The sequence below is a fragment of the Molothrus ater genome, chromosome 16, assembly GCF_012460135.2.
Source record: "Molothrus ater isolate BHLD 08-10-18 breed brown headed cowbird chromosome 16, BPBGC_Mater_1.1, whole genome shotgun sequence".
NCBI lineage: Eukaryota > Metazoa > Chordata > Aves > Passeriformes > Icteridae > Molothrus > Molothrus ater.
The window spans coordinates 5,044,554-5,067,212 of NC_050493.2; the positions used below are offsets into that span (position 1 = coordinate 5,044,554).

The window sequence follows — 22,659 nt, forward strand, 5'->3', positions numbered from 1 at the left end:
CTCCCCACAGTCGGGCTGCGCCGTGCATAGCATTAAACATTTAAGCACTTGTCAAAACGTTGTAACTACTTTTTTGTCTTGTTCCATTAGCTCCATTTCCAAAGGCCACCACTGGAACTACTGAACATTTATTTCTATTGAATCCAGCTTAGAAGTTATGATCTGAGGAAGAGGGAGACAGGACAGTATGTTCTGCGGCACCGGCTTTTCCCCGCCACCGCTCAGCTGAGACACGCTGGCCTTTGAAATATCATTTTTATTCCTACCTTGGAAAAGCTAAAATAAAGAGATTGACTCTTCCATCTGCTTGATTTGCTTCTGCTGTTTAAACAAGGGACATAAATATCAGTCAGGTGGCCACCCTGTGTAAGTTTTGGGGCTGTGTGTTTAAACATCCTGCACAGTTTGTGATACCTGCTGTGGGAGCTGGATTTCCTCCCCAGGTGCAAAATAAAGTGTGGTTATTACATGATTTTCCTGTTGCTAGAGAGGCACACACATGAATCTTCCTCTCTCACTGCCTGTGCATGAACAATGTCTTATTATGCAAATACTAGGAGTATTGGACAAAAAGCACAGAAGAAAGCCAGTGGAGCCAGCAGTTTAGAGGGAGTGGAGCATGGGCAGGGGTGGGCTGTGGGGATCCATGGTCACCAGGTTTGCTTTATGTTCACTTTATCAGCAAGAAGTACAGAGCAAGAGGGAGTTGCATGGGGCTGGGGACACCTGCAGCCCCCAGGGACATTGGGGAGATGCCCAACACATCAGCCCTTGGCCACAGAATCCTGCACCAGGGTCACCGCAGGGCTGAGCTCCCCCAAGCAAACCCCACATTTGCATGAGGGAGCCGGGCTTGCTGCAGGACAAGGGGACAGCACTGCTGGTGCCAGCCTTGCAGTCAACATCCTCCCCTCCTTCAGAGTAAAAAAAGGGAAATCTAAAGCCTTCTTAAAGACTTCCCTGTGTTTAAGTTCCTTGCTATTTAAAGCCATGTGAGAGCCCGAGAGTTCCAGCCCGGCTGCCTGTGCCTGGGTGCTTTGCAAAGTTGTAATCCCCGCTAGTGACATCACGGGCCGTTGCCATGGGGATGTCACAAACTCAGAGCTGTGACTTCATCACAGCAGAGATCAGCAGCGAGGGAGGCAGTGCTTCCCAGTGCCTCTGGTAATTAGCAAACTGGCATGGAAAATGAGGATGAAACACACAGGATAGGGACATAAAACCATTTAGCAAGTATCATCTACTGGAAAGCATTCCCTCATGAGAAAGCGCCTCCTTAATGTATCCTGAGCTCTTAAATAACCCACAAAAGGCAGGGAATAAAATAGAAATTATAGTGATTTGTTTTATTGGGCATTTCATTGAGTAATTAAGAGGATAATTATGAGAAGGAACATTAAAAGGCGTTACTCTCAGCCTTCATCCTGCTTTAGAGGAGCATCCTCTTACTGAATGTGCAGCATCATCCGACATTGTCCTGTGCCAGCTCGGGTTTCCCTGCAGGGAGGAAAGCATGCATGGATATGGGAAGGGGTGAAAAACATCTCCCCCATGGCCTGACAGGATGCCAGAGTTCTCCCAAGAAATGCAGGGTGGGAACAGTAGGTTGCAGGGAGCAAACCCCACTTTCATGGTGTCTCCTGGCACATGGTGTCAGGCCCTTGTGCATCGTGTGTCATGCAGGGGGAGGCTAAAGGAAAAACTGGGGAGAGATCAGTGTGGTGCAAAGTACTGATGGAGCACTACAGCCAAGGCAGAAGTGGCAGAAAGCTGGAAATCCACCTGAAAATTCAGCACAAAGGTGGCCCTGCACACAAGGACAGCTCTCATCCACCTCCCTTCAAACACCCATCCCCTGTTGCGTCTCCTCACCTTTGGAAAATACATAAATACATACAGAACTACCTGATTAACTAATCCACATCCAGACAGGACCCAGCACCACTCAGCAGACACAATTCAACCTAAGCTGCTTCTCTAAGACTGCCAGCACATCCCACAGATGAGGAAGCCTTGGTACTGGCCAGCACATCCATGAAACACATCAGTGAAACAAAGACCTACTCAAGCCCCAAAATCTGCAGCTCCTTTCTGACCCCAGCACATCTTGCTCCACTCCATTTACCCACCAGCACAGACACACTCCGACTGGAATGTCAGGACATCAGGTGCCACCACAGGCTTCCTCTGGAGGCCATGTCACATGCTGGGGACCCCAATGCTCACAATACTGCCACCTTCTAAGAGGCCCCAGGTGAAAACCAGCCCCAGCAACAGCAATTTGTCCATTTCAAGTCCCCAGAGGTCACTGCAGGGAGCAAACGAGGGGATTAGGGAAATACAAGCAGGAGTGATGGACACGATGAAGAGCAAGAGCTTTACCAGAAACAACGACTCCCACTGGACAGGCATCTATAAACACTGAGATGACAGATGACCCCATTCCCACTATTTCCTCAAACCACTTGCACAGGTGGCAAAGCAAGCAATCAACCCACCTAGATAAATGAGAAACCTCAACCTGCAGGATCACGGTGCTCACCAGTTACCAAGATTTAAGTAGCCCTTGGGTCCTTGTTTGCTACAAAGCATACATTTAGGGAAGCATGCTGGAGAAGGCTGGCATGTTTTAAACTGGCCTCTGTTTTTCTCCCTAGGGAGAAAAACCCTTTTTTCTCCCTAGGGAGATGGATGTGGCAGCTATAATCCAGTTGCTATGCTGGATTTCAGGGACAGTGGCTTGTCCATGTTGAGCCCAAAGCATCAGACAACTGTCAGTAAAATCCACATTCAGAAAGTCACCAACCCTCCCTTTTCTTGTCCTGGGAACCACAACTCCTCTCCATACTCCCCTGCTCACAGGGAGCAATTTCCATCCTCTTCAAAAGAGAGTAAAACCAGCTTTTTGGCTTCTGGCTGGCCCTTCCAGGCATGAGAGCAGCTTTCTGGGAGACTCGAGCGCTCAGCACAGCCCTAAAACAAGGCTCCTGTTTGAAGTGCATGGATTGAGGCTGGATTAAGAAAACCCAGGAGGAGTGCTTAGCTCTGCTCCTGCTCTAAAAAGGCTGCTGAGCAGCAGCAGCCAGCACAGCTTCATCCTGCTCAGCCCTCCATGTGATCCCTTCCAAGGGCCGGGGAAGCAGCAATTTCGTATGCGCAGTTTGACGTGATCCGGGAACGGCAGGGTTTGTGCTCAGCTTCCCAACGCTCCAGGAGAACCCAGAGAGGAGCTGGATCGGGGCAGGGAATGGCAGGGCTTGTGCTCAGCTTCCCAACGCTCCAGGAGAACCCAGAGAGGAGCTGGATCAGGGGCAGGGAATGGCACGGCTTGTGCTCAGCTTCCCAACGCTCCAGGACAACCCAGAGAGGAGCTGGATCAGGGGCAGGGAATGGCAGGGCTTGTGCTCAGCTTCCCAACGCTCCAGGAGAACCCAGAGAGGAGCTGGATCAGGGGCAGGGAATGGCACGGCTTGTGCTCAGCTTCCCAACGCTCCAGGACAACCCAGAGAGGAGCTGATCCTCCCTGAACCAGGAGCAGGGAATGGCAGAGCATGTGCTCTGCTGCCCGATGCTGTGCAGAGCTGCTCCTCCTGGGAGGCTGCAGGGGCACCCAGAGAGGAGCTGATCTGGTTCTCATTAAGAAGGAGAACCCCTTTTTTTAACAAAAACCTCCACAGGGGCAGGGAAAGAACAACAGCAAACACAGGACAAAACACCACCATTAACCCCCAGTAGAGCCCAAAAAGCCTTGCACTGCTTGGGTGCAGAGGAGACACTTAACTATGGCTTGAGACTTTTAGAGAATCCCTTCTGAAGTTTCCCTCTTGCAAACACCTTATTTCCCCCCTCTAATCAATGCAATGAGCAAGCTTAGTGCAACACAAATAGGGAACAGAGGATGAAACAATTTTCCAGCCCATACCTGAAGGTGCATCCTTCTTTTCTCACCAAGCAGCAGGGAGGACGTTGCTGTCTCTCGGTAATTTTCCAACATCCTGTGTTGCAGGTAGATTTATGCACTGATCAGAGTTGAAGCTGTTAATAAAAAAGTGCAAAGAAAACGGATTTTACTGTGAAGTGCAGGGCTGCTTTTCTCCCAGCTTTGCATTATCATGACTTCCTCCTTTTTTAATCTTTTTTTCTATGATTGACCATGTTTGGGGTTCAAAGCTTCAAAAATAAATCGCGGATCGTCTTTCATCTACTATGCATGAGAGAGTCAGAATCATTACATGGTTTAAATGGATATTTTGGGAGCAACTCTGGACCAAGCAGCTCCTGCTTTAACTGGGAGCCAGAGGGATGAAGCTAATTTGCAAATAATGTTACATGCTGGTTTTGCTTGAACGCAGGGAAAAGCCGCAGTGGCTACTTGTCATTCTTTGTGAGAAATTGAACAAAATGGAAATCAGTTCACTAGTTAAAAAAGAAATATATATATATATATATATATATATATATATATATATATATATATATATATATATATATATAAAATCTGCAGCAGACCAATTTCTCCGGCATCAGGGGAACATCCCAGGACTGCAATTAAGCTGTGGCTCAGTACAAACCCTACAGCTGCCTGAGCACTGAGGACAAACACGCCGGCCGTCCTTTTCCAGGAGCAGGTTTTTAATTTGGTGAACTGTGAGCTTTTCTACAGCTCCACTTGAGCCACTTCTTCCTCAGGCAGTTCAAAAGTCAACCTTCTCCTTTAGCATCACTCAGGCCTTCCCCCAGGAGCAGGGAGCTCTGGATTCTGCTGCACTGCACCTTCACAGGGAATCACCTATCGATGACTTTGTGGCTAGTGTCTACAAGGGGAAGCAGAGGAGCTAATATAATGTAATTTTCCATGTTTACTGCATTATTACAGTGGTTGAATCTGCTGATTAGTTCCCTTTTTTTTTTTTTGTCATCTCGTCCTAAGCATCCCTTTTATTTTTGCCCTGCTTATCTGCATAGAGTCATTTATTCACATGGCTGCTGTAACAGCAAGCAGGGCCAAAGCTATCATTTCTCCTCCCTCTCACATTTTAATCTTGCAGACCTCAATCTCTGTGATACTGCTATTATTTTGTCCATATCTGATGTAACGGGAACCTGCCATTATTCTTTTTTTTTTTTTTTTTTTTTTGCCTTAAAAAGAGAAAACTAATCTGAGCAAAAGATCATGGTGGCTGTGGCACTAATGATCCCTGGCATACCTCCTTGCAATGAATCCAGTGCTAGAACAGAGAATGTTTGTTTCCCTTCTCTCTACAGAACTGCAGGACTGACCCCTCATGCACAGGCAGCTCCCACAAATAAAAAACATTTCCCCAATCTCCTGGGGGATCCATTTCTCTGCCAACTATCTCAGCAGCTCTTCTTATTGTCTTATTTATCCAAACAGTGGAAAAACAACTCAAGAGGAGCCACTCTTCAACAACATGACTGTTAGTGGTTTATTCAGATTTGCTCCCCTATGAGCCAGGAAAGCCTCTTGCCCCAGTGGTTATTAACTGAAAAAGAGAGTGGGGAAATTTCCTGTAATATGAACAATAACAGAAAAAATGCTCTTCCTTCCTGTTCTTTCAAGATCATGGCAAGACATTTTGCCCCCTGGGCTCCCTAATGCTTCCCCCCTCCCAGCTCTGAGCTGTCACCCCAGCTGAAGACCATCCACTGAAGCACCAAGCCAAGATGCTCTGCATTTGCCAACCACATCAGCCAGAAAGGATTTACTTGGGAGAGGCACAGAGATGAATTGAGGGATGCCTCTACTCCCTTCTCCTGCATCCTGAGGTTTTTTCAAACAGTGGTTTCTCACTAAGTGTTCTCACTTCATGTCCAAAATCTTCATCCTCTCTGTGGTTTGTACCCAGGCCATGTTCTCCACCTCTGCTTCTAGTCCAGAGACCTCCACGTGTCCCTCCTTCTCCCAGGAATATTCTAAATAAATCAGGGCCCATGTTCAGCTCTTGGTCTGTGATACAAGCAGGGATGTGGAACTGTTCAAAGACACAAAGCACTGGCAGGGCACAGGGTCTTGCCTATCCCCTGTCCAGGATTTACACAGATGAGACTTCTGGAAATCAAATTGAGCCCTTCCTCACATCCTCTGCTGATTTGGAAAATCCCTTGCTCACAGAACTCACAGCTGCCCAAGCTGTAGCACTGCAGGAACCTGAGCATTTCTTGGTCTGCATGCACCCCAGCGTGTATTGTATTCACTGTTAATGAAAGATTAAATGTCCCAAAGAGCAATATTAATTTTAAAGCTACTAATAATCATCAGCTGTCCCTCACTTCACCTCACAAGCCTGAGAGCTGTAATGAAAGAGCAAATTCCAGCTCAGAGCATCTGTAAGCTCTGGTCCACAGCTCAGCTCCACAGCTCAAGGTCCCACAGGCATTTTCTGCAAGTAGGGAGGACCCTCAAAGATCTCCTAATGTGAACAACCATAAATAATCAGAAATGGCAAAAAAATAACTCTGTTATCCTTGCGTTCGGAAAGCAAGATTAAAACAAGCCTCCCAGCTCTGCAACACCAACCTGACTTCTCCTGTTCCAGTCTGCACCCCTGTGATCATCCCAGGAGCCCAGGTTTGCTCAGCAACAGTCACAGCAGTCATTAGATAGTGATAATTTAGTTCCAAGAGAAAGCCTACATTTCCAAATGTGTCCCTTGCCCTCCTCCTCCTTGGGAAAATGGAGCTCCTTGCAGGAGCAAGAGCCAAACAAAAGTCACAACAGACCCATCCCAAATCAGTTCTCATAGGACAGGACTGTCCATATGATCACACAACACCCACCTCACCTCCCAGAAGTGGCATTTGCTCCCAGCAGAGGTGCTCCATCAGCACCAGGAGCAGGGCCATTCCTGCCCTGAATCCTCCAGCTACTCAGGAGGACAAGCAGAGCAGGAAGCCACCAGCCCAGGCAGGGGATCTGTGTTTCAGAGGGGCACATGTGCAGGTACAAAGCATCCTTTGCACACCAGCAGCTTCCCTGCTGCCTTGGCACATCAGCACTGGTGGTGAATCACATCTCCTTTGTATTTCACTTGGAGGAACAGGGAGAAAGACGTATTTCACAGAAGAGAGTCACAAAGAGGCCCACCTAGGAAAATAGGCTATTTTTGGCACTAAAATCCCTTTCCTGTGAAGAAGAGAGGGAGGCCCAAGAGACTGAAGGAGCTGCTGAGGCACAGAGAGGAATCTGGTAGCAGAGCCTGTGGCATAATTCAGATATCAGGGGACCAACAACCAGGACTAAGATCCATATTTAAAGACTGTAGACCTGTGCTTCACCACCTGCCTGCCCTCCAGTCCTGTGAGCCACACCAGTGTGGGATGCTGCAGAGCAAGAAGGTAACCAGGAGCACTCTGCTTGCTTCCACAGACCTTTCTCAATCATGCAAAGACCTGGCTCTTCATTTGAGTGCTAATTCTCACTCTCTTTCATCCCAGTTTTTTGCAGCTTTTCCACAAATCCAGAATACATTTGAGCGCTCAGCACAATGTTTAGTGAGAAAATCGTATGCTACATTTCCGCTTGGCATGATTTTGAAATGGTTAAGCTGTTAAGCCCTGAAAGAGAAGTTTTAAGAATACCGTGAATAAAAGAAGCCAAAAACAAAAATAAACCAACAGCAGCAAAATTAGAGCATGACATAAAGGAACCATTTGGATGGATCCTTTTTTCCCCAGAGAAATGGTGCACGCTGGCTGCTCCAATGTCAGGATCTCTGCAGTTGTGTAGCACTTGGACTTTCATTACAATGGCAGAGAAATAAATGGAAAGTCATCACTCGCACATAGGAGAGGGAGGAAGTTTTTCTAAGCTGTCATCAAATCCCTTACAAACTTCTCTAAACCATGGCCACATGATCGCTGAGGCTCCCTTTGCCCCACTCTATCCCAGCAAGGGAGATGCCATCAGAGCAGGAAGGGGCTGCTTGACACACACACACAAGGACAGGCAGTGGTCCAGGGTGGGGTACTCCACCCAGAAATGCTTCTATACCCACATTTTCCAGATAAACTCTTCCAAGGAGAAGCAAATCCTGTCCCAATGTGTGTCTCACACAACACAACCCCAGTGATGCCGCTCTAAGGAGAGCAGGTTCTGCCCAGAGTGTTCTTGGGACAGGGGGGACTCCCCACCTTCACCCAGCCCAACCCACAGTGCAGTGACAGCTGTGTGGCCCCTCTGTCCCCTCTGTCACTCAGAGGTCCCTCCTGAATTGTGCCTGGCTTTGCTGCTGTGCACAGACTCAGTGACTTGTGCAGCCACTCACTGGGCTGAAGGACACAGCTCAACCACTTTACGCTGATTTTTGTCAAAAAAATGTGATACAATGCTGGATCAAAAGACCTCCCAGAATCCATACATGTGACAGTGTCCCACTCCAGCTGTGATACAAAGCACTAAGGTAATGACAGTTGCATTCATACCTGCTACTTTTAGGTCCACCCGACCCAGAGCAGCTGAGAGGAACAAGGGCTCTCTCTTCCTCCCACTCCAGCCTCCCCTGAGCCCTGTGAAGTGTTTGCTAATCAAAGAGCTCCTGCAAGAGAGCCCTCCCACCTGGGAGGGCCTGGACCAGAGACATCAGGTCAGGTCATCTACAAAGGTAATGGTGGGGAAAACATCATTCCTGAGCACATTCATGTCTGGGCACATCTGAGCAGAGGTCAGGCACGCTCTGGGTGAGGGCATCTCCTGTCCAGTTCTGTACCCTGACCCAGCTTCAGCTGGGAGTGACAAAGAAGATGAACAAACAGCCAAAACCAGCCCTTTCCCCCACGCCCCACAACTTCTCCAGCTCAGGTCCTTGCTCCTCCTTCTTTCTGAAGAGCCAGAGGATCTCACACTGGGTCTGCAGTCACAGGATGGATCCCATGAGCTGTACCCCCAAATACCTCCGCTCCCCCCAGAGGGCAGGAACCTGAGCAGTCAGCCCACCACCCATATCCATCCTGGGAGGAGTTCTGAGACCTGTCCAGACAAAGACAACACCAACCTAAGTGACCACTGGCAAAAGCCCTGCTTCAAAAATGAAACTGAGCTGCAGAGTCCCAGAGTCCTCTCCTCCTGGTTCACCTTCCTCCACAATCTTGGAAATGCAGCTCCTCTGGAGAGCTCTCTGTCTCCACAAGAAGAAATTCTCATACATGAAGTACTGACAAAACACTGGGATTTCATTTTTATTGGAAAAACAAGGCTCCCTCTGCAGGTGCCCCTCCCCTGGCAACAAACAGCATCTCTGCATCTGCACCCCTAAGCACAGCACACACAGGGACAGGGCCCAGGACAGGGTACAGCTCATGGTGACCTGCACAGGACTCAGGCTGAGTAAAAAGCACAAGTGCTCTATTGCAAGTCAAGGGCCAGCACTTCCACAAGGAGGAGAATTTTACTCTGCACTGATTTTTATATCACAAACTGCTTCTATGGTGTGGTCTCAAAGAGCCCTTGCTCCTCCTCACTCTGGGAGGAAGGCTGGCAGCCTCATCCCAGGACACTGCTTACACTTCAGGCAGAGGGAGTAATTCCTCTGGGAACAGAGGGGGTGACAGCACAGTGCTGCTCGTGCTCAGGCATGCACTCCCCTCCCACCAACCACTAGTGCAGGTGGGTCCAAGTTACCTTTTATCATTTCAAACTTCCTCCATCCCACTTCCAGGTGAGCTGGTGGGATTCCTGGGAGGCTGGAGCTGGATCTTCAGATGTTGTACAGAATAATACCTAAACAAGTATGCACCTCTTTCTTCCCCCATCTGAAGAGCCATGTTATCAAGTGCTAAACTTCTTTAAAGAAATTACTGGGCAAGTGTCCCTATTATTGCAGCACCAAAGAATAAAAGAGCACAGGGCAAGAGTAAATCAGTGTCTGTGGAGCAGGACTCCTGTCCATGGGTATTTCTCCACACTGGCAGCCTGGTGACCCTCAGTGCAACACAACTCCATGACAAAAGATGTGAGAAGGTGCTGGTGAAGAAGGGAAACAGTTTTTCCCTCCCTTTTGTTTTACAAGTGCTTCTGCTGGCACTGGCTCCTGGACATGCATTTCGCCATGCCCAGCTGAGCATGCTAACCCAGCAGCACAGACCCAGGCACTGCTGTCTGTGGGCTCAGCTGGTGATGAGGAAAAGGCTTGTTTGCATTGCTGGCATTTGGTATTTGCAGCATGTCCAGAGCACAGGATGCCACAGGAGTTAACCTTCACACCACACACCCTCCTGAATGCAAAATCCTCCCACCAGCCCTCTTTCTGTGCCATCCCAGGCTGGCAGGGCAAGGTCACAGCACCCAGCTCTGCCAAAGGCTCCTGTGCCTCTCTGCTAAAGCCACCACAGGCTAGAGCAGCCCTCAGGCTCCACTCAAACACATCAAGTATTCAATTCTCATCTAGGGAGCTGGGAAACACCAGGAGAGCCTGGAAGACAAGCAGTTGTGTTATCAGGCATTCATCATCAGGAATGAGAGCACACAACTCAACATGAGTGTCCTCCACTGCCTTCAAGGGCACACACGCATTGAAATTCCCAGCAGATTCAGGGATCTTGTTTGCACTTCCAACACAGCCACGGCCAGAAGCTCTGAAGGCTTTCCAGGCAAACCCAGGAGTTCCACCAGGACTGGCAGCCTTGGTTTGCACCTGTGCAGTGCTTTGTGGATGCTCCTGGGAGAGTGATGGAGGGATTTTTGCTATTTGTTAATTAGAAGAGTGGTTTACGTATTTTAAATGGAAAGGTAGAGGTGATTTTGCTTTTATTTTTTTTTCCTTCATTTATTTCTAAAGTGTTCTAATCATCAGGACTCCTTGCCACAATGAACAACTAGGCAGTTGTCATGTTACCTCAGATGTATCATGGCAAACGGCTAATCCTGTTGGTCATAAATCATGTCCCTTTCAATCTCCATTATATAGCCAGAGCAAATTTGTTATGATGCATGTGTCATTACACACCAATGCCTTTCCATTATCATATAACTGGATACCCCCAAGGTTTGTAATTTGCAGTATAATAGTAATTTTTAAAGAACCATTGATAATCAATAGCTCTCAGCATCACTGTCAGGATCATTTGCAAAACAAATAACAACACTGATCTCAACCAACCTTACAGGAGGGATATTTAATCCCCATGAACTGCATTATATGATGGATAAGCGAGGAATCCTAGACTATGTATCATGTATTTTCCTTGGATTAAATATCACTTCAATCAATGTTGCTCCCAGCTGTACAATGCTGTCTGTGTTTTCACTGGGTAATGCTGAAGTATTGTTTTACAAATTGACATCAGCTACGTGCTGGGCAACAGAACCCCAGGGTGGGTGTGAGGAGGGGGCACAGGCAGGGGCAAGGCTGATGTGATGCTCAGGGCAGCAGTGCAAGGTTGGGGGCACAGGGGGCTGCAGGACCCCCAAACAGGGCACTGCTGCACCCTGGCCACCACCCTGCTGTGGTGGGGTGAGCACAGAGGGTTCTGAGCAGGGCAGAGGTGATGCTCCCTCCCTGGAGGCTGCGCACACACACACAGAGCCTTCAGCAGGAACCCTGATGGACAATGACTGAGCCAAGCAAGCAGCCATTCTGCCCAAATTAACTCACCCCCATGTGCTCCTTGGAGGCCAGGGCACCCAGAGCTGCTGCCCCTGGACACACCCATGGGCAGGAGGGGAAGATCTCTCTCTCTCCCTTCCCTGCAGAAGCCTGGAGATGGAAAAGGCTTACAGCTGTGTCCACACCCATCCCTCCCAGCGTGGGTTTGCCCTGCACAGACCTGCCCTGGACACCAGAATGCCCAGCACAAAATGGAATGAGCAGCAGGAGGAGGTGCAGCTCTGTGTCCATACAGAGCTGGGGTTTAACTGAGGCACCCTGCCACTCCACAAAAGTGCTGTGTAGGGTCAGGTTCAGCATTGCCTCACCATCCAACAGGGCAGCAAACAGATTGTACCCATTGCTTTTCCTTCAGCACATCAGGCAGAGGCTGGAATTTGGAAGGCAACTGCATCCCCTGCCCTGCTGTGGTCAGTCTGTCCATCTGCATCCCAGGTCCTGACAACATTCAGTGCAGCTTTTCTATTTAAAAATAGGGGCACAAGCAGCTGATCCAGCCAGACCCCGTGCAAGCAGGGCATGGAGAGCACTCCCAGGGACATCACTGGCCTTGGGCTGTGCCACAGCCCAGGGCTCCCTAATGAACATCTCCCAAGTCAGATTAAACACCACGCCTGTGCCTCAGCAGCCTCACAAGCAGCCAGCCCCGGTGACCTGTTGCATGGCCAGGAGCCAGGCAGCACCTGCACCTTCCCTTACAGATGGCTTTCTGAGGCATTAAATCCACATTTAAATTTCCTACTCGGTTCTGCCTCTCCAGAGCTCTCCAGCAGAGCCCTATCTCCCTCCTTGCAGCTGGAGACACCTTTAGCAAAATCTCCAGCTCCTACTGATGTGGAAAAATTCATGCATTTCTCTCTCCTTGTGTAAGCACAGGTCTGGCATTCACGGCACTTCCCAGAGATAAGCCCCAAATCACTCATCACTAGAAACCCCACACTTGGGTGAGGGCAGACACAGCTGGGATGAAAAAAACCCCACCCCTGGACCCTAACTAAACACTTCAGCTGCTAGAGATTACACAATCCTATTTAGTTATACCAGAGAGCATTTTTCACAGAGGAAACATCATCAATCTGGCTCTAGGAAGCCAGTCAAATAGAAAATGTTGGAAGGAAGAAGAAATCCAGCTTGGTTTGGTTCATTTTTAGAGACAAATGTGGTTCAGAAATGGGATTAGCTGGGGTGTGCTGGCACCCCTTCCCACTCAGCAGCACCTCAGCTGGGCTGTGCACTCCTGCAAGCTCCTGGCTGCCCCAAGGAAAATGCCATTAAAGAAAACACAGCTATTTTTAAAGCCAGAAGGACAAATTCTCCTCCCAGTTACACCAGTGACCTCGTGACTCTCCACAAGGTTGGGCAGGCAGAGCTCTGATTTGGGGCTATTTTGAGCATCCTCCAGGCACACAGCAGGCAGAAAGCACCAAGGAGCAGGATAAGGCCCTTGACTCCAGATAGACCCAACCTGTTAGGACAGTGATAACTTCCACCAACAAAAGAATAAAATAAGAATTCCCTTTTTAAGTAAAAAAACTCTAAACAACATCACCACTTCCCCCACATGCACATGGGCCTGAGCAGGGCTGGTGCCACCCCCACTCATTCATCACACATGCACATGTGGTACAAACTCATTCAGGGCTCTTCTGCTGATGAAATATTTAAATGGTTTATGCTTTGCTATCCTTTTAAAATAAGATGGAATCACCATAAACAGACTTGGGCTGACTTGCTCTCTCTCTCTATCACCTTTTTTTCCTTTAATATTCTCCCTGCAGTTTCATCAGGCTGCATCCAGATTGATTCAGGAGCTTCCTGGGCACAATCCATGCTGGCAAAAGGATGGAGCACCCTTGGGTGTTGCAGATACTGCAGTGGGATGAGGAAGCAGCTTGCGCTCTCTAGAGCAAGCACATGGGCCATGGTGTGACTGAGGGGATGTCACACATGGAGAGATGCAGAGCCTGGGCTTTCCAGTCAGCATGTGACCAGCTGGGATGAACACAACCTGCTTTGCCATCTGACCCAGCCTGCTTGTGCTGCCCTTTCCAGGAGCTGCTGCTCCCACCCCAAGGCAGCAGCCACGTTCTGGCTATGGTGACACCAGCAGGAGCAAAACCCTGGGCAAGCTGGCAGGCAAGAGATGGCCAACATGCAGTACTGCTGCTGGTGTGCTGACATACCACCCAAAACCTTCAAGAGCATCAGGCTTGGAGGAATTTCCCAGCTTGTGTGGCGCAAGGAAGATGTAACCAACACAGAGGCTCTCTCCCTGCTGCCCTGCCCAGCTCCCAAGTGTCCCAGCAGGCTGCACACACACACAGGCTTCAGCAGGAACCCTGATGGACAATAACTGAGCCAAGCAAGCAGCCATTCTGCCCAAATTCACCCCAATGTCCTCACATGGAGGATTCAGTGAATTCAGATCTCACATGGATTCACCCCCATGTGCTCCTTGGAGGGCAGGGCAGCCAGAGCTGCTGCCCCTGGTGAAAGGGGAGAGGGGGTGTTGTCATCTTATTGCAGGGGTTCCATTCTGTTGTCTCTTTACCACAAAAGTTTCAGACCTTCTTGGTGTTTCTCATGGGCAGCTCCTCTGAGCACTGACTCCAGTTTCCTTCTCAAGGCCCCACCCCACTCTTTTATAGCATCTTCTTCTCATTGGTCACAGCTGTGGCCTGGTAAAGTCAGGCCTGTTCCTGATCTTTGATAATTGACCCAGCTGCAGCTCCTCAGGGGTAAGATTACTTTCTACACTATCTTTATTTTCTTCTATTCCATCCCCCTACAAGGGGGCACACCCATGGGCAGGGAGGGAAGATCTCTCGCTTCCCTGCAGAAGGCTGGAGATGGAGAAAGCTTACAGCTGTGTCCACATCCATATGCATTAGAGAACAGGCCCTGATCCAGCACACGCTTACGTCAATCTGCCGTCACCAAGATTTAGGAGAACATTTAAAATTAAACAAAAATTTCCTTGCACTGCAAAACTAAGGACAAAGAAAGCGAGGAAGTCTTGTGGGTAGTGCAGAAGCAGGTGTTGGAGGACCTGGTCCCAGCAAGGCTCTGCTACTGACACCCCAGATAACCCTGGGCATGTCCCTCCCCTTCCAGGTTTACCCACGGAATGCAGCAGCCGGCTCTCTGGATATCATTCTGATGAGATAAGGGGCTCTCAGATGGTCACAGACAACCTGACCAGCACAGGAGCTCATTTCCCATCTGGTCCCCATGCCTGGCTCTCTACGAGCTGTGTGCAGGACAGGTCACCTCTAACTCAGCCCCTCCCAGGACCCCACAGGCCCTGGCTGTGAGGAGCTGCTGGCAATCTAAACCACAGAAGCAAGTCAGCATCTGCAACAGCACTTCAGATTTCACCTGCTGAAAATAAAGACAACAGCTTTTCAAAATAAGCAGGGAGAAAAAGCAAGATCAATAAGTGACACACACTTAATTCCCAAGACAGCCTCATTAAAATGAAGTGTGTTATTCTGTTTACCCCCACAAATTAGAGTTCCAGTGCAAAAGAGAGTGTGCTGTCCTAAGGGCTATACAAGCTCATGCTGTTTTATGGCTGTTTTGTTAAGACTGGGACTAAAATGGACCAAAAAATCATAATATGAACCATCCATTCTTTATTGACAGAGAGGGGGAAAAGCCATGCAGAAAGTTTGGGGCTTTTTCTTAACGCCAATGTGGTATTAGAGAACCTACAAGCTAGTCCACAACTGGAAAGGATTTTAATGTAGAAGAGGACTTTTCTGCAAAACAGTTGGAGAATCATAGACTCATTTACATTGGAAAATATCTCCAAGATCACCAAGTCCATCAGTGAATCTCAAGATTAACCCACAGTAAACAATGAGACAAACTTCTCTGAACTTGGATAGGGCCCTTAGGTTCACTTTGCTTGTAAGCATTATGGCTGGACTTTGTCTTTTAGGCTATTTTCCAACCTAAATGAATATATGGTTTCTAATGAAGCTTTAAGAATCTCATCCCACAGACTTATTTCTCCTTTTTTTCTTTATACACGAAGCAGTTACACAAACTCCACAGCCCGATTTCTGCTCCTTTGTGAACTGGGACAGAAGGTGAAACGTGTTGATTTATTGAAGTTTTCCCCTTGCTCCTCTGTGCTAGATGTTCTCCAGAAGCAGTTGCATTATTCCTGAGCCCAGGCTTCGGCATTTCCATGGGCAATGTAAAAAAGGAGCCAGGACAGGCGAGCAGCACCAGAGGGGCCCAGCGAGGTGTGAATCCCCATCCCCGCTGTGTGCACTCCTCATTTCCAGCCCCACCTGCCTGCTCAGCAGAGCTGGGCAGGGGCAGAGCTGCTCTCCATTCCCCCCTCAGTGCCCTGCTCTGCTGCACAGCTGGCAAAGCACAGCCTGGGTCAGGTCCCTGCAGCCCCTAGGGACAGAGGCTCAAACCCAGGCAGCACAGAAGTTCAATGGTGCCAGAAAACACAAGAGACTGGCTTGAACACCCAGATTTTAAACACAAAGAGATTTCCAGCAGCTCTCCATCCCCCTTGGGCTGCACACCAGACTTTGCAATTCATTGTTCAGCACCACCTTCCCCAGGAGAAGGCTGGAAGTGACATTGCTGCAGTGGCTCCCTCACCCCCAGGAGTCAATCCACCAGCAGTGCATCCCTCATCCCACTGCTCCTGATGGAAGCTGTGTCTGGCACACTCCTGATGTCTGCCCACATCAGCCTTTGTACCTGCTTCACCCTGAGCAGGTGAGACCACCACGAGGGTTACAGGGTTTGCTTTCCAGCCCCATCCTTTGGCAGAGTAAAGCACAAACAGGTGTTTTTACACTGCAAATCAGATGTTTAATACCTTTTTTTAAACACTGCCTTTTTTGCATTACTTTAACAAATCTACCCTTCTTTTGGGGGGCAGTGAGAGCTCAGAAAGGTGAGTGGGAAGTGCTCCTACAGTGCTGCTCCACACACTCCTGCTTTTACTCCAGGCCAGGCACAAATTTCTCAGCACAATGATGAAAAGAAACTACTTCAACTTCTCAAGTGTCCCAGGCCTTTTTCTGGTAACCAGACTGAACAATTGTTTATCCTGGAGAGGGAAGGGTTAATTAATAAAGTCCCTGGGCCACACAACGACCATCTCCTGCTTGGTGAACCAGCAGCATTAAAGGAACCAGCACTGAGCTGAAGTTAAGACATTTATCCTTTGACAATTCTCCATTGCAACAACTTTATTTTGACGATACGGGATGATTAATGCTTACAGCCACTGTCATTTCCTTTGATAGATTTTTGGGGCTGTGGAGTGACATTTGCTCAATGCTCCATTCCTGAAAAGCTGCACTCGTTGTAGCATGGAGGAGGGGGATGCTCCATGCATCAGCCATCAGTTACCTGCCTCTGCCAGCTGCAGGTGGCCAGGAGAGATTCTGTGAGGAACTGGGGGGTGCTTACAGAAAGCTTTGACTGGTAAAGGCTGTGGAGCAAGAGGAGAGTGTGTCAACAGCCAATGCTGTAAGAAATTGTGAGTTTGTCTTTCTCAATAGAAAGAAAGGGGACAGTTGGTTGCAAACACCACAGCCAAGAGCTGCAGTAGACTTTGCTGTTTTGCCACAAACTGGAAGAGCAGATCCTGAGAGAGACTGTCCGGGGCTGAGTGGCAGCCACAGCAAGCTCTCACAACTGCTCTTGAAGGCAAAACACATCCAAAAGCTCAGACTGATCAATCAGTAAAACAAGACAGACAAATGTCTCAACTCTAGCCTTCACTAACAGCAAAAAAATCCAACCTAACTTGGAAACCTTAATCTTAACCTGTGCACCTCTGAGCTCCCCCCACCTGTAACATGAGAACAAGAATCATCTCCCTCACCCAGCTGCTGCAAGGTTCTCCTAATCAATCAGCTCATTAATTCATGCAAAGCATGAGACAGGCAGCAGATGGATGGCTTTACACAATAGTGTTTTCTACAGTGAAATATTTCTACTTAATTCCTCACCAGCAGCTGCCTGCCCACTCTCATCACACCAGCACGGAGTGGTCCAGGCTCACACAAGGACACTCGTGAGGTCCAGAGCAGCAGAATCTCCTCTGGATCCAAACAGCCCCTGGTGCCACATGGAATTCTCTGGCTGGAGACACCCTTTCCACAAGGGCTTCTTCACAGACTTGATTTTGCTCATATTTAAAATCTGTCTCAGGAGCGTAATGATTTTAAATTCACTGCGCGCCGCAGTCAATCAATGGAGCGGCGGCTGCCGGTGCCTGGCGAGCAGGCGGTGATGAATGGGGCTTTGGAGGCTGCTCCGCTCGCCTCCGAGCCACAGCAGAGCGTGGGCAGAGGGTGGGGAACAGAAGCAAAGCAAGGAACTAAAATCAAAAGGAAGAAACGGGGTGGCAGGTAGAAAAGCCCAAAGCGCTCGCTGCGAAGCTGGACCAGTGTTGGTCTGGAAGGCGTCGCTTGGAGGGAGCAGTCTTGGCTTGCCTTGGTCTCCTGATCAGTTACCATCCTACAACTCGAATAAACCAGGTAACACCTTTGTTTTAAGCAAGTGTTGACCCCAAGCCTGGCTTGTGGCGAGGACCAGAGCCCTGGCACCAGCACCCAGCTGCCCGTGTGCCACTGACCCAGCTCTGCTTTCCAGGAGCTGCCCAAGAGCAAACGCCCGAGAGCAGCTCTCAGGAGCACATCTTCCCTGCAGACAGAGCAGCGAGGGGCACAGCAGCAAAGGTGCTGTCCCTCAACCTTTCCCATGCAGAAGCAGGCAGACAAGCCCCACAGGGTGGCAGACAGCTCCCTGTCCCCCCATCCCTGTGCAGTGCCAGGGAGGAGCAGCCCTTGTGTGTCACACTCACCCCAGAGGGACAGGGAGCACCCATCCCTGCAAGTACCATGAGTTTCCAGAGAGGGGGAAAAAAAAATCAAATAATCCCATTTGGGGGAGTCCAAAGGGCCTAATCCTGCCCCAGCATGCTGCAGATCGCCCTGCTCTATGGAGAACAGATGCTGCTCAGCATTCAAAAGGAGCTGCTTCAGATCTGGGCTCTTTTTCTCCCTCTTACTCCTATTACGGGGTCAGGTCAGTGCTGTGCTGCCTGTCAGTGTAAAAAAAAAAATATATTTTAAAAAATCATAATAGAGAAAACTGGTATTCCCAAAGAAGCTGCAGCTTGTGGCATGAGCATCACAGCTGAGTGTTACAAGTCTCACAAACCAGAGAGGGGAAAGAGTCGAAAATGAAACTCACCACACCAGCAAAGTAAAAATATGACGCAGTAAATTAATGATGTTGCTCCAGTTTGAGAAAACACTAATTAAGAATGTGTAATTGAATTAATGCATTATTTAGAAACCCCAGCAAATCCTGAGTGGGAATATAAATACATTATAGGGTTCCTTTGACATTAAGTCTCTCTCATACCTCCCTACCCACAATTTATTTTAATGTCACCAGAATCTCCAGATTTATTTATGTCCTTGCCATTGACCACTGCTTTACATTTACCCCACATATCAATATCCTCTTTCCTCAATTCCACACACTCAAGTGCTCCATATGGGGTGGTGATCACCATTTGATAAGTCATAAGTAAGTGCAATTAATTAGCTCAGCTCATCAACCACTTCCCCTCCCAATGCCCTGCAGCCACAGATCTGGGTCTAATTTGTTTAGAGCCTGGAAAAACATCAAATACCTCATTAGAAAATAAATCCATCTCCTAGAAATACATTTTTTCTACAGCTTCAAGTGTCAGTTTGCTCCATGTTACACTGGGAAAGGCCCTGCACATGTAGGATCTAAACCCAGCCCAGAATAGATTCAAGAAACCAACATCATCACATCGTGAAAACAGAAGAAAACAGTATCTCAGGGAAAAGGGAGGGAGGAAGTCAGCCCCTCAAATGTATCACAGCATCTGTGAAATGTCCTGAGATCATGCATTTGCAGCTCGAATGGTTTAGGAGTACTTTGGGTATTTAGCAAGAGGCTTTACAAACATTATTATCCCCTCATTTTGAGCCCTTCAGAGCAAGGGTTAGAGCTCTTATTACCATTTATAGGAAGAGATACAAATACACCAAAAAGAAAGAAATAAATCCAGTTAAATTGTTTAAAAATGTTAAAGACTCTTTTAAGGAGAACAGCAAGAAAAAATAATGCAGGCAAATCCAAGTTCACAGACATACATATGGCTCTGGGAAAGGGAAAAAAGAAGCAGCACTAAAGTGCCTTGTGTTAGGTATGAGCATATACTGTAGCAAAATATGTATGCTGTTTATAAAACATATTGGAAGACTTTTCCCTAAAAGATGCCACGGAGAGTATAAAATTTTATGATCTCTGCCTGTCCATTTTACAAAGATATACACAAACAAGTAGCCAAATCTGCCTGCAGTTTAACTCCATTAAATCCAATGAATGAGTTTGGCCCATGAAAACTCTGCACTTCCTGTAATAAAGTTAAAAGCTGATAGCAGCTGATACAGTAAAACACATATATTTCCATACACTTATTCCTGCAGATTTAAAAATACAAATGAGTTCAGAGATTGCCCTTGTCCAGCTCATAAAGAAATGCTGGAATAGGAAAGGAAAAAAAAAACCCAGATCTTGGAGATTTTCCCACTGACTCCCTCTAAGCACAAAGGAGAGAGGGGTAGGGGAAGCCAGCAGAGTTGTGGTCATTTGGCTTTTCTGGGAGCCCTGAACACACATGGGGTGTGTGTTAGAACAATCCCCTGATGGTTTGGTCGCCAAGAGGGGCAGGACCCACCCAGCAGGAGCAGAGGTCACAGCCCTGGGACCCCATTTCTCCCTCATCAGTCTCCAGAGAGGAGGACAAGGAGCTCTCAGGGCACAGATGTGGGATGCTCTGCTCCCTGAGGGAGCTGTCCACACTTCCATCAGCTGAGGGCTTTCCTCATGAGCACTGGTTCTACAGCCACTGGGCCATCTTTAACTGTGCCTTTAACCTCACATTGCACGGGGGACCAGACCAGGCAGTGCAGAGGCCAAGTCCAAACAAGAGATTTCAGCCTGTCCTGACTGATGGGTGTTTTGGGTTTGGTTACTGAGGTGGTTTTCTAAACATGCAGCTTTCTCACAGGCTCCTGCCATAACCACACCACCTCCCATCTCCACCTCCCCAGCCTCCTTACCCAGGCTCCTAAACCCCCTGCACCCTCGGTGCCACCTCCCCCAGACCCTCCTGCCCCAGCTCCTCATGGTGCATGGAGGCTCCAGGTCTCCTCACCTGGAGCTAACTCTCACAGCTCCTTTCTTTGATATTTATTATCCTTTGCTCCTATTACAGAGATGCCTCAGGGACTGAGATCACCCTCATGCTGGGTGCATTCACTCCCCACTCCAGCAGCCAAATAACACCACACAACTCATTTCATGCTCTTTGTCCTCTTTTTCCCCACTGAGCCCCTGGCACCGGTCTGCACCCTGGACCAAGGCTCAGGGTCTCCAGTCCCTTCACCCCAAGGTCCTCACAGACCTACTGCTTTCACAGCTCTGCCTCCCTCCTCACCCACAGTTTGGGCAGTGTATGACTCCATAGCTGTCCCATCCAGCTCCACACAGCTCCTCTCCTCCTCATCAGCCTCCTCTGGGCCCAGGTTACTGCTGGCCATCACATCTCCATCTCCTCACACCCAGATACCCCACCCCAAGGCTGTCCTGACATCGGGCTCACTCCAACCCACTCCAAGCCCTGAGTTTGCAGCACCAAGAAAATCCAGCAGCTGCACAAAATCATGCCAAACACTGCTCGAGGCTGTGCTCCTTGCTCATACCCCCTTCACAGCCTCCACAGCAGCTCCCATCTCCTCAGCCCTGCACTCACAGCCTTGTTGGTGACTCCACGGCTGCCTCCCGACTGCCCGGACAGCACAGCTTACCTGCAGCAAGCCCCCAGCCCCACGTCCTCTCCTCCTGAGGCTCCTCACCACCCAGAACAGCTCCTTCACGAGTGCCTCTGCTCCACCAGACTTCCCAGTGCCCTTCTGCTGAAAAACCACATAATCCCAGGCTTTTGCTTCACCTGGAGCTAACACCAATTCACAGCAAGTGCTGGCAGCTGGCATGCTGCAGGTGATGCTGTGCTGCTGGGGCTTTTTCAGCATGAAATCCTGGTCCTGGAGCAGCCAGCAGGGATGAGCACCCCAACCAGCACAGCTGGGATGCTCCTGCGTGCTGCTTTCTGCGTCCCTCTGGAATGCAGGGCTTCACTGACACAATCCACTCACTTATCCTCAGCACATACATGGAGGAATAAGTATTGGAAAAAACTCCCCACGGATGAGGCTGAGACTGGACAAACAGATGGGACAGCTCTGGGCTCTCCAGGGCACAGACCTTGTGTCCTGTCCCCATCACAGTTCCTCCAACCTCAGCATTACACCCAGAGCTCAACTCCTAAACCTCAGAAGCACTGACCACGTCCTTCTGTTTGCATGCATTGTGCACTCCTGTGTTTGCCACAGACAGGAGAACTGGAATGCACAGTCCACAGCTCACAGACCTTGCACCTAGAACAAGCCAAAAGCCTGACCTTTCACAGTTAAGCATCCTGGTGAGAGGTTAGATCTTGTGTTTTCTGATCATCAAACAGGGAAGCATTAGCCAGACAGGGAGAACAAGCTCTTATCTAGACCTGATTTCTCTCCCCTCCAGGGGATCCTGTAGGATATTTCAGTTCTCTCTTGCTCGCTGTATGATTCTTCCCTCCCCCAGTAGCTTGAAAGCAGCCAAATTCACAATCTAATCTGGCCAGGAGTCAAAGGGGAGAAAAATCAAGCCCTAATGCAGTGACTTTGAATGGGGAACCGAAGCCAATCAGAAAGGCATTATTGATCCCTGCTCGGAGCACCTCGGTCAGGGAGGGGGAAGCTGCGGGCAGCCGCAGAGCAGAGCTGCCCACCGCAGCCAGCCAGGGCTGCCCTGCCAGGCCTGCAGCGCTCCCGGCACGGTTCCCAGCGCCTGCCTGGGCTGGGAGCCGGCACGACGAGAGCACCCAGCAGCCCCGAGCCGCCCC

The 22,659-nt window shown here is 49.1% G+C and overlaps 1 protein-coding gene across 2 annotated transcripts in view; it reads right to left on the reverse strand.

Annotated features, from left to right (window-relative positions):
* ELFN1 (extracellular leucine rich repeat and fibronectin type III domain containing 1) overlaps positions 1–22,659 on the reverse strand; it is a 104,249-nt gene that overhangs the window by 77,488 nt on the left and 4,102 nt on the right. For both annotated transcript variants that reach the window (XM_036392621.2, XM_036392622.2), the window contains exon 2: positions 3,923–4,035. The gene's annotated coding sequence lies outside the window, so the exon portion shown is untranslated. The remainder of the gene's footprint in view (positions 1–3,922; positions 4,036–22,659) is intronic.